Source organism: Triticum aestivum, chromosome 2B (genome assembly GCF_018294505.1).
Source record: "Triticum aestivum cultivar Chinese Spring chromosome 2B, IWGSC CS RefSeq v2.1, whole genome shotgun sequence".
In the NCBI taxonomy this organism is placed as follows: domain Eukaryota; kingdom Viridiplantae; phylum Streptophyta; class Magnoliopsida; order Poales; family Poaceae; genus Triticum; species Triticum aestivum.
Window position 1 is genome coordinate 166,855,324 of NC_057798.1, and position 10,281 is coordinate 166,865,604.

At 49.8% G+C, this 10,281-nt stretch overlaps 1 pseudogene; it reads left to right on the forward strand.

Annotated features, from left to right (window-relative positions):
• The first annotated feature begins 1,741 nt into the window (after positions 1 to 1,741).
• On the forward strand, positions 1,742 to 8,041 carry LOC123040943 (phloretin 2'-O-glucosyltransferase-like; annotated as a pseudogene).
• Positions 8,042 to 10,281: the final 2,240 nt, after the last annotated feature.

The window sequence follows — 10,281 nt, forward strand, 5'->3', positions numbered from 1 at the left end:
GGCAGACGAGGCGAGGGAGGCGAGGCCGGCGGTGGCATCGAGGTCGTCGTTCATGGCGAGCGGCGGGAGCGCGCGCGGTCGAGAGGGTTTTGGGAAACATGAAGGAAAATGGTGGAGGCTGCCACCGACTAACGGGTCAGGGGGAGTAATTGGCGCCCGTCTCGTGTCCGCGCCAACGCAAATGAGGTTAAAAAATGTGCCGGGAATGGGTCGGTAGGCGGACGAAAAGCGGACGCGCGTCCGTTTAGGTCGGCGCGTTGGGCCGATTTTTCTGTCTACCGGATCCAAACGGATGCGTGTGGACGAGATGGGTGGCCGCGTTGGAGTTGCTCTAAGGCATGCAAAAGCACACGATCAGTGCAAACATTGTCGTTCTCGATCAACAGATGTATTTTTATTTTATTTTTATGTTTAAAATTGCTTAACGCATATGCCATGTGGTGAATTAACAATTATTTTTTATGCTCAAGAACTGGTTCCCTCAACAACGTTTTTTAATGAACTATGGTTCTACGCTAAAATATATACGAAGTACTCCATCCGTGAAGAAATATAAAAGCCTTTAGGCGATAGATTTGCAATTTTCATTAATTAACAAGAAGAGAATTGTCCGGTTAATTAACAAAAACCCGGGCCAAAACCGTTACAACACGCCCAAAGAATAAGGCATTCTGGCCGACCTGGGACCCACAAGACCACACGCACCGTCGAGGAGAGGACATTGTCGAGGTTGCCTGCAATGTCACCGTCATCACCTCTCCCCGAGCAAGCGACCCTGACTTCGCCACCGACGACCCATCAAGACTCCTTCGAACGAGCAACACCCGAGGACCCCTCGCCGACCACAACCAAACAATCTGCCGAGATGTCGAGGACTGGTAGCTCTAATTTTGTTGATGCGCTTCGCAGGAGAAAGTTGCAGGCCTTGCACCGGTAAGCACCTCCGGAGAGCACCGTCTGCTGAAACCGTCCTCGTGGAGTCATCGTTGCCGCAGGGACCCCGCCACGTGCAGCTTCGACTTCTCTGTCACAGCGAGAAACAAACAAAGACGCACCCATTGGCACATCAGACCGCCGACATCAGAAGGACCAGCCGCGACCCAGCTTCGCACGCCACCATCGTCGTCGCCACACAAGTCGTAACGCCAACCACTCGCATCACCGGGTTGGGCACCAGCCAACCGTGATGACGTGCACGTCCAGCCCAGAGAAAGCGCGGAGGGGAACAAGTCTTTGAGACGACACCCCAAGGATGGAAGCGGCGCGGAAACGACGCCATCGCCCGACCTTGCAACAGAAAAAAGAGCTAAACTTTAGCAGATCATCAAAGATTTGCTTATGTCCATTCTTGCAGAGCCCCTAGGTGCTTTGCCCCTCAACAACGTTAGCTGAGGCGAAAAGTCTGATTCCATTTGTCATCGATGACGTTTATTTTTTCTTTGCGCATACTGTCATCGATGACGTCGTGACGATCGCCCTTCCATTGCGTCACACACTCACCAGGACGATCTATTAGCATATTATAGTGAGCACTACTACGAATAAAGTGGTTCACTCTCTGTTTGTTTGCTCTGAGAAGGTTCGGTGCCAGATTGGAGTTCAGTCTCATGGGAAAGGATCGACACAAGTCCAAACACAATCACCACCTGAGCATCAGCCGTTGCGTTGCCTTGCGCCCCTATAAAACTCTCTTGTTCTTCTTCAACATCTCCATCTCAAATCATCCTGGTCTCTCTCTCTCTTCCTCGCTGTCACACACACACACACACACACACACACACACACACACACACACACATTCCAAACGTCCAAAATCCACACCACCGATCAGGAGCGAAAGATATCGTTGCCAACATGGTCGGCGCCGGAACCAACACCGCCATGGAAGCCCGGAAGCTGCGGGTGGTGCTCTACCCGTCGCCGGGCATGGGGCATCTGGTCTCCATGATCGAGCTCGGCAAGCACTTCGCCGCCCGTGGACTGGCCGTCACGGTCGCCCTCATCGATTCCCCGCACGACACCAGCGCCACGGATCCCTTCCTCACCGGCGTCTCCGCGGCCAACCCCTCCATCTCTTTCCACCGTCTGCCACAGGTCGAGCTCCTCCGGTCTGAGCCGCCCGTGATGCTGACCTTCGAGGTCGTTCGCCTTTCCAACACGCACCTCCGTGACTTTCTCGCCGGCGACTCCCCAGCCGTCATCGTGCTGGACTTCTTCTGCGGTGCCGCTATCGGCGTGGCCGAGGAGCTCGGCATCCCCGCGTACTTCTTCTGCGCCTCTGGGGCCCAGATCCTGGCTTTCTTCTTGCACCTCCCGGTTCTACACGGTAAAAGCACCAGGAGCTTCGGGGAAATGGGCCAAGAACTCGTGCACGCTCCGGGAATTCCCTCGTTCCCGGCGACGCACGCCATTCAGCGGCTTATGGATCGTGATAGCGTGCCCTACAAGGCATTTCTAAACATGAGCACCAACCTGTTCCGGTCCCAGGGCATCATCGTCAACACCTTCCGCTTGCTGGAGCCGCGTGCCATGGATACCATCGTGGCCGCACTCTGTGCACCGTCCAGACTCCGGACGCCCCCGGTCTACTCTATTGGGCCAATGATCAAGTCGGAGGAGGTGGGCATGAAGCGCGGTGACGAGTGTCTCGCGTGGCTGGACACGCAGCCGAAGGGAAGCGTGGTCTTCCTCTCATTCGGCAGCCTTGGCCGGTTCAGCGCCAAACAAACGAGGAAGGTGGCGGCCGGACTGGAAGCCAGTGGACAGAGGTTCCTGTGGGTCGTGCGGAGCCCGCCAAGCGCCGACTCGTCGAAGAACTCCGAGAAGCCGCCTGAGCCGGACTTGGATGCCCTCCTCCCACAGGGTTTCCTTGAAAGTGTTAGAATTAAACATGACATAGTACTCCTTGTCCGATACGGGCTTGGAGGTAGTTACCGTGTAGGACTAGTATTGCTAGGTATAGCCTAGTATATATATGTATCTACCCTGCCCCTTTGTAACACAACGAAAAGAGCAATACAAAGAAAAAGCCCAGGAGCGACACGCCCCTGTAGCTATCAACAAAATCCATCGATCAGTTTTTCCGTTCGCCAAGTTACGAAGTCCCTACGATCTGCCGTGTATCGATCGATCTAGCCAAGCCAGCTCCACGTATAGGAGTTGCACGTACGTGTGGTAGGATTATCCATCCAGCTGCTTGTGTGTGTGCTAGCTTACCACATACACGTACGTTATTGATCCTGGGTGAATTGATCAAGCGATCAAAAGCCAACAATTGGTATCTAGAGCCTCGACGATCTACGATCTACTATGACAGACAGCGACGCTGAGTCGGTCAAGTCCGGCAATGGCGGTTCCAAGGCGAACAAGAACGGCGACAAGGTGAAGAAGGGCGGCAAGTCAGCAACAAGTGGTGGCGGAACGGACGGCGCCAACGTACAGGCGCATCACAACATCCCCATCCAGTACCCGATGCTCACCGACGCCAACTACGGCGTGTGGGCGGTGAAGATGAAGATTATTCTCCGAACCCTTCGAGTGTGGCAGGCCATCACGGACGACGACGTCGACGAGGAGTGCGACGAAGGTGCCATGGCCGCCATAGCCTAGTCTGTGCCAGATTCCGTGCTGATGACTTTGCCGGAGTTCGAGACAGCAAGAGAGGCGTGGAACGCACTCAAAGAGATGAGGATCGGAGAAGATCGCGTCACCAAGGCTCGGGCACAAGTGCTGAAGCGCCAACTTCACAAGTTGCAGATGGAGGAAACTGAATCGGTGAACGACTATGCCATGCGTCTGACTACATTGGTGGGAGAGATCCGCGCGCATGGTGCAAAGCTTGAGGAGACCGAGATTGTGGAGAAGTTTTTCAGTTCGGTGACTGATAAATTCACGTACATCATTGGCACGCTCGAGCAGCTTTACGACATCGACGACATGACCATAACGGAGGCGATCGGACGCTTGCGGACATGAGAAGAGAATGCTCGTGGTTGTCGGAAAGGCAAAGGAGGAGGTGGTGACCAACTCATGTACTCACGCGCAGATTGGGAGTCCCCAAGTAGCAAAGGAAGGCGCAACGTTGGCGAAGGCTCAAGCAACGCGAAGCGCGGCGGACAAACCGAAGAAGGCAAAGGAAAAGGCAAGCCACAAGGTCGTGGTAAGGCGGACCGATCTAAAGAGCGGAAGTCACGGAACTTGGATATGTCCGAGGTCAAGTGCTATAACTGCAACGAGATGGGTCACTTTGCGAAGGATTGTCCGGAGCCTAACAAGAGGGAGATCAAGGCAAATTTGGCGAAGCAGGAAGACGAACGTCCAGGTCTTCTGATGGCCGAAGTTTGTGATCTCGTGGAGCCTAACAAGCGGGAGATCAAGGCAAATTTGGCAAAGCAGGAAGACGAACGTCCAGGTCTTCTGATGGCCGAAGTTTGTGATCTCGTCCAAACAGCGGTTGTAAAACCAAACCGGAAGGTGCTACTTGAGAAAAAAGTAACACCAAAGTTATCGTGTCGTGGCATCTCGACACGGGTGCCAGTAACCACATGACGGGGTGCAAGGAGAAGTTCCTCGAGCTAGAATATGATGTTCAAGGCTCGATCAAGTTCGGTGATGGTTCAAATGTGGAGATTTGCGGGCAAGGCTCTGTCCTCTTCGAGGGTCTCACAGGAGAACATCGCATACTCACCGGAGTGTACTACATCCCACGGCTTCGCAACAACATCATCTCTGTCGGGAAACTTGATGAGAATGGATGCAAGGTGGATATTGAGAACGGAGTGATGACGATCTTCGACAACCTCCGAAACGTGCTAGCGCGTGTGAATCGCACGCGGAACAGGATCTATATCCTCAACCTTGATCAAACTCAACCGGAGTGTTGGCTCGCCAGGAGTGATGATGATTCATGCTAGATTTGGACACGTTAACTTCTACGCCTTGAAGAAGATGTCGAAGTTGGAGATGGTATCTGGGATGCCGTTAATCGACCATGTTGATCAAGTATGTGACGGGTGCTTGGTTGGAAAATAGCACCGCAGGCCATTCCCTGCTCAGTCTACCTATCGTGCAAGTGATGCACTCGAGCTGCTCCATGGTGATCTATGTGGCCCTATCACCCCAGCAACTCATGGAGGAAAGAAGTACTTCTTCCTTGTGGTAGATGACTACTCAAGATACATGTGGGTCGTTCTCCTACGATCTAAAGATGAGGCGTTTGAAGCGTTCAAGAAGCTGAAGGCTGCAACGGAGATGGAACACAAGTTGAAGGTTCGTGCTCTACGGACAGATCGCGGCGGAGAGTTTACGTCAAACGAGTTCAACGACTACTGTGAGAAGATTGGCATAAAGAGGTTCCTGATGGCACCTTATACGCCACAGCAAAACGGTGTTGTTGAAAGGCGCAATCGAACCGTCGTTGACATGGCGAGAAGTTTACTCAAGAGCAAGAACTTGTCGGGGACTTTTTGGGGAGAAGTTGTCTCGACGGCGGTCTATCTTCTCAATCGGGCTCCAACGAAGGCGGTGATTGGCAAGACTCCGTATGAAGCAATTTACGGACGAAAGCCGAATGTGTCTCATCTACGGACGTTCGGGTGCGTGGCGCATGTGAAGACGGCAGAGCCGCATCTCTCAAAGCTTGCCGATCGTAGCACCAAGATGGTGTTCATTGGATACGAGAGGAGTTCCGGCACCAAGGCATACCGCTTCTACGATCCACGAACCAAGCGTCTACGAATTTCACGCGATGTTGTGTTTGAAGAAAATCAAGCGTGGAATTGGAGCGCAGCAGACGATGCTCCAAACGGTAACATATTCAAAGTTGAATTTCCAACTGATGATGATGCAAGGGAGGATGTCCAGGTGGTTGGCAATACACCCAACCAAGGTGACCGCAATGGTAGTGATCACCATGGTGCCGACACCAACGACGACGCGCATGGGTCGCAAGGTGATAGCGACAATGATGCGCACGACACAGGCGGAGATCTCGACAATGAGGCGCATAGTGATGATGACAATCAAGATGATGATCACGATCACGACGACTACGCCAACGACGCGGATGCCAACGACCCGGCATCTACCACGCTCGAGACTCAACCGTCTTCCTCAAGTGCATCGACGCCGACACAATTTGTGTCGCCTCCTTCGCGAGCCACGACGGATTCTTCCGGGCCTCGTCGCTACAAGACCCTCAAGAAAGTCTACAAGTATGCAAAGCCAGTTACGCTCGAGTACTCCGGACTATGTTTGCTCGGAGTTGAGGAGCCAGCGAACTTCGTAGAGGCAAGCAAAAGTTCAAGTTGGATGCACGCCATGGATGAGGAGATGAAGGCGATCGAGAGCAATGGCACATGGACTTTGGTAACCGACCTCCGAACCAAAAGGCCATAGGTTTGAAGTGGGTTTACAAGTTGAAGAAGGACACGAAGGGTGCCATTGTGAAGCACAAGGCAAGACTCGTCGCAAAGGGCTACGTACAATGTCAAGGAGTTGACTATGAGGAGGTGTTTGCACCGGTTGCTCGAATCGAGACGGTGAGAGTGCTCCTAGCTTTGGCAGCACAAGAGGATTGGAAGGTTCATCATATGGATGTGAAATCCGCTTTCCTCAACGGCGACCTCAAAGAAGAAGTGTACGTGGAACAACCCCTCGGCTACGAGAAGAAATGCGAAGAAGGGAAAGTTTACAAGCTCAAGAAGGCACTTTACGGGTTGAAGCAAGCGCCAAGAGCTTGGAACGCAAAGTTAGACCAAAGTTTGGTCTCGCTTGGGTTCAAGATATGTCCCCTCGATGGGCCAAATGATAGTTTATCAAGAACCGAAGAACTGGTGAAGGTTGAAGACGCGATCAAGGAGGAGTGTTGGCGTCAAGCTACGGACGAGCCGACGACAGCAAAGACGATCCCTCAGATGCTACGAGAAACGGCGAAGGCAATGCCAAAGGTAAAGCATACGAGCAATCGTGTTTGGGATCCAGGTCGCAGAAAAAGAGTATGTCATGTTTAAGGGGGTGAATGTTAGAATTAAACATGACATAGTACTCCTTGTCCGATACGGGCTTGGAGGTAGTTACCGTGTAGGACTAGTATTGCTAGGTATAGCCTAGTATATATATGTATCTACCCTGCCCCTTTATAACACAACGAAAAGAGCAATACAAAGAAAAAGCCCAGGAGCGACACGCCCCTGTAGCTATCAACAAAATCCATCGATCAGTTTTTCCGTTCGCCAAGTTACGAAGTCCCTACGATCTGCCGTGTATCGATCGATCTAGCCAAGCCAGCTCCACGTATAGGAGTTGCACGTACGTGTGGTAGGATTATCCATCCAGCTGCTTGTGTGTGTGCTAGCTTACCACATACACGTACGTTATTGATCCTGGGTGAATTGATCAAGCGATCAAAAGCCAACAGAAAGGACCCAGGGCATGGGCCTCGTCGTGAAGTCATGGGCGCCGCAATGCGACGTGCTGGCACACGATGCGGTTGGTTGTTTCGTGACACACTGTGGGTGGAACTCAGTGCTCGAGTCGGTCATGGCAGGCATGCCGATGTTAGCGTGGCCGTTGTACATGGAGCAACTGATGAACGCGGTGTTCCTGAAGAAAGAGATGGAGCTGGCCGTCACGATGGAAGGGTACGACAAGGAGGTGGTAGAGGCCGAGGAGGTTGCTAAGAAGGTCAGGTGGATGATGGATTCCGACGGCGGGAGGGTGCTCTGAGAGCGGACTTTGGCGGTGATGAGGCGGGCGAAAGAAGCTCTAATCGAGGGTGGGGAATCAGAGGCGATGTTGACGGGGCTGGTGGATGCGTGGATTCGTGCTTGACATTTTGAATTGACCGTGAGTATAATCGTGTAAGCAATGAGCGTGAAGTCAACCTGTGATTTTAGTTTCATTATTTTTCTTTTGACTTGTAGTTTCGTCTTTTATGAACATGTACTTCCTACAGACAATATATAAAACAACGGATTTGCTAAAACTCATTCGAATGAGAAACTAATTGGTCTCATTCACTTTTTCCACCGTCCGATCGAGCCGCGCGATGATTCCTGCTTCAGGTGGAGAGCTTCCTAGCGACGGGAGGCACGGCCAATCTATTGTCCGGCTCGCAGCGTCGCACATTTTTTTTCTCTTTTTTTGTTTGACGAAGGCCACTTGTGTTCCGGCCCGGAACATTTTCCACGCAGAAGCCCAAGTTCGCATATAGGATATACGAAGCCCTGTCTCACCTCTCTTTTCAGTCTGTTTTCGCTTCTTCTTGTTTTGAATGTATGTACTCAAGCATTCCCAAAGTGTAGAAAATAGTTTTTTTAGTGCCATGTCACATATGCCTACATTTTTTTGTCCTGGTGGTAAGCCTGAACTAGAATTTTTTTTATTTTTTGATGGGAAATGCAGGGGGTGTGAACTGAATTTTGATCACATCTGTTTTCTATGTAATGTTGGTTAGAGATCTAGTTTTAGGTTGATTGGTCTACACTACTGCATTTGTATTTTTTAGTTGATCTTTCATTGTAATCAAGTAACAGTTTGTTTCGGCTACTATAGACTGCAATAGTGAATGGCCAGTGTAAATGTATTTTTTTAGGTTATTTTTTTACAGTTATATCTCTACTGTACTTTCATTCTATAGTAGTCTATCTTACACTGATTTTTCACTGTAAATGGCCAGTGTAAACGCAATTTTTTAGGTTTTGATTCTGGATTTTTATTATTTTTTTACAGTTAAGCCATAGTTTGTTTGGTGTACTTGGCTTGAATGTTTTGTGAACCGAATCAACATAGAGTCTAGGTTTTTCTTGTTCTCCAAAACATATATCCCCTGTTTGCTTTTTCAATAGATCAAACTTAGGTGCTATCATGATTTTTTGATTGGATAGTTTAAACAATGAAAAGAGTCTATGCTTTGTATTTTTTACAATATCACTATCATTGCAAAATAATTCGTCGTGTTTTTCTTTTTTGTCTTTGTTTGTGCAAACTGATTGTGGAACACTTTCTTTATATGTGAGTTTGCACTATGCAGGATGTTGTGCCCATATTGCCATTCGTACCGCGGAACGACGATGAGGATAACATTGGCATTTTCATTCGGGACGGGTCTGGAGATTCTGTGGTAATCTCTTCTCCTTTTGTTGGATGTGTTCATTTTACTTTATGAAAGCATTCTTCTTTTTGCTAATTGTTTTGACATTTTTTCCTCTCTTTTTTTACGAGTAGAACATCCCATGCACCGCACTAAACCAGTTCAACCAGATGAGTGGCCTAAAGTTTAAAGCACACGGCCGTAGGTACGTTGTTGATGTGTTCATTGGACATTCAACAATATTGATTGGAGGTGATGACTGGGCGAAGTTCAAACGCGAGTTCAATGTGTGCCAGGGCAAAATAGTGGTGTTCAACATGTTTTGGACGGATGTCCCATGCTTATGTGTGTTAAGTTGGAAGTGGGCTTGCAGCAGATCACGGGGGTGCAGCGCAAGACATGGCAGGAGGTGATGTTGCACATGGGGGGAGGGCAATTTTGTTATGCATGGAGTGTAAGAGGTAATCAATGTTGGTCACAGTGTTGAAGCTGCCTCAGACATCATTTATACCAGGGGTGTTGTTCTTAGTGATGGCGAAGCACAAATGTTCGGACTGGTAATAACCATTGAAGATGGATACATTAGACCACATTTTGTGCACCGCCTCACGCCCACAAACATCACAGGCAAGTTTATGGTACATCTTCTCAATCTTTAGTACGTTTTTTGTTATGTTTCTTTGCAAATATGTTTTGCTTTTTTCCTCTTTTTTCCTAACACATTTTCACCTTTTTTTCCTTTTTGTTTGTATTTGTTGATATCACATAGAAAATCCCGAAGAAAATTGTTCAACCATTGAACTTGGCTCCAGAAGGGGTTGTTGAGCTTTGCTTGGGTGTAGGAGATGTAATGTAGCTTTGATATCACACGGATCGTTATGGACGGATGGTCTTCCACAAAGATTGGGGTGTTTTTGTAGCCCAGAACCACCTCCGGGAGGATGATTCTGTCGTTTTCAACTTCAAGCATAGCAATGCACATGTCATCAACATTAAATGCATCGTCATCGGTTTGCAACTAGAGAGAGAGAGAGAGAGAGTGTGTGTGTGTGTGTGTCTTTCCGTCAAGGGGGGGGGTCCCTAGTTGCATGTCAAGCATCGACTCGCAATTAGGGGGTGTGTGTTTTGTTGAGGACCCCCAGTTGCAAGTTGCCCATCGACTCACAACTAGGGTGTGTGTGTATGTGTGT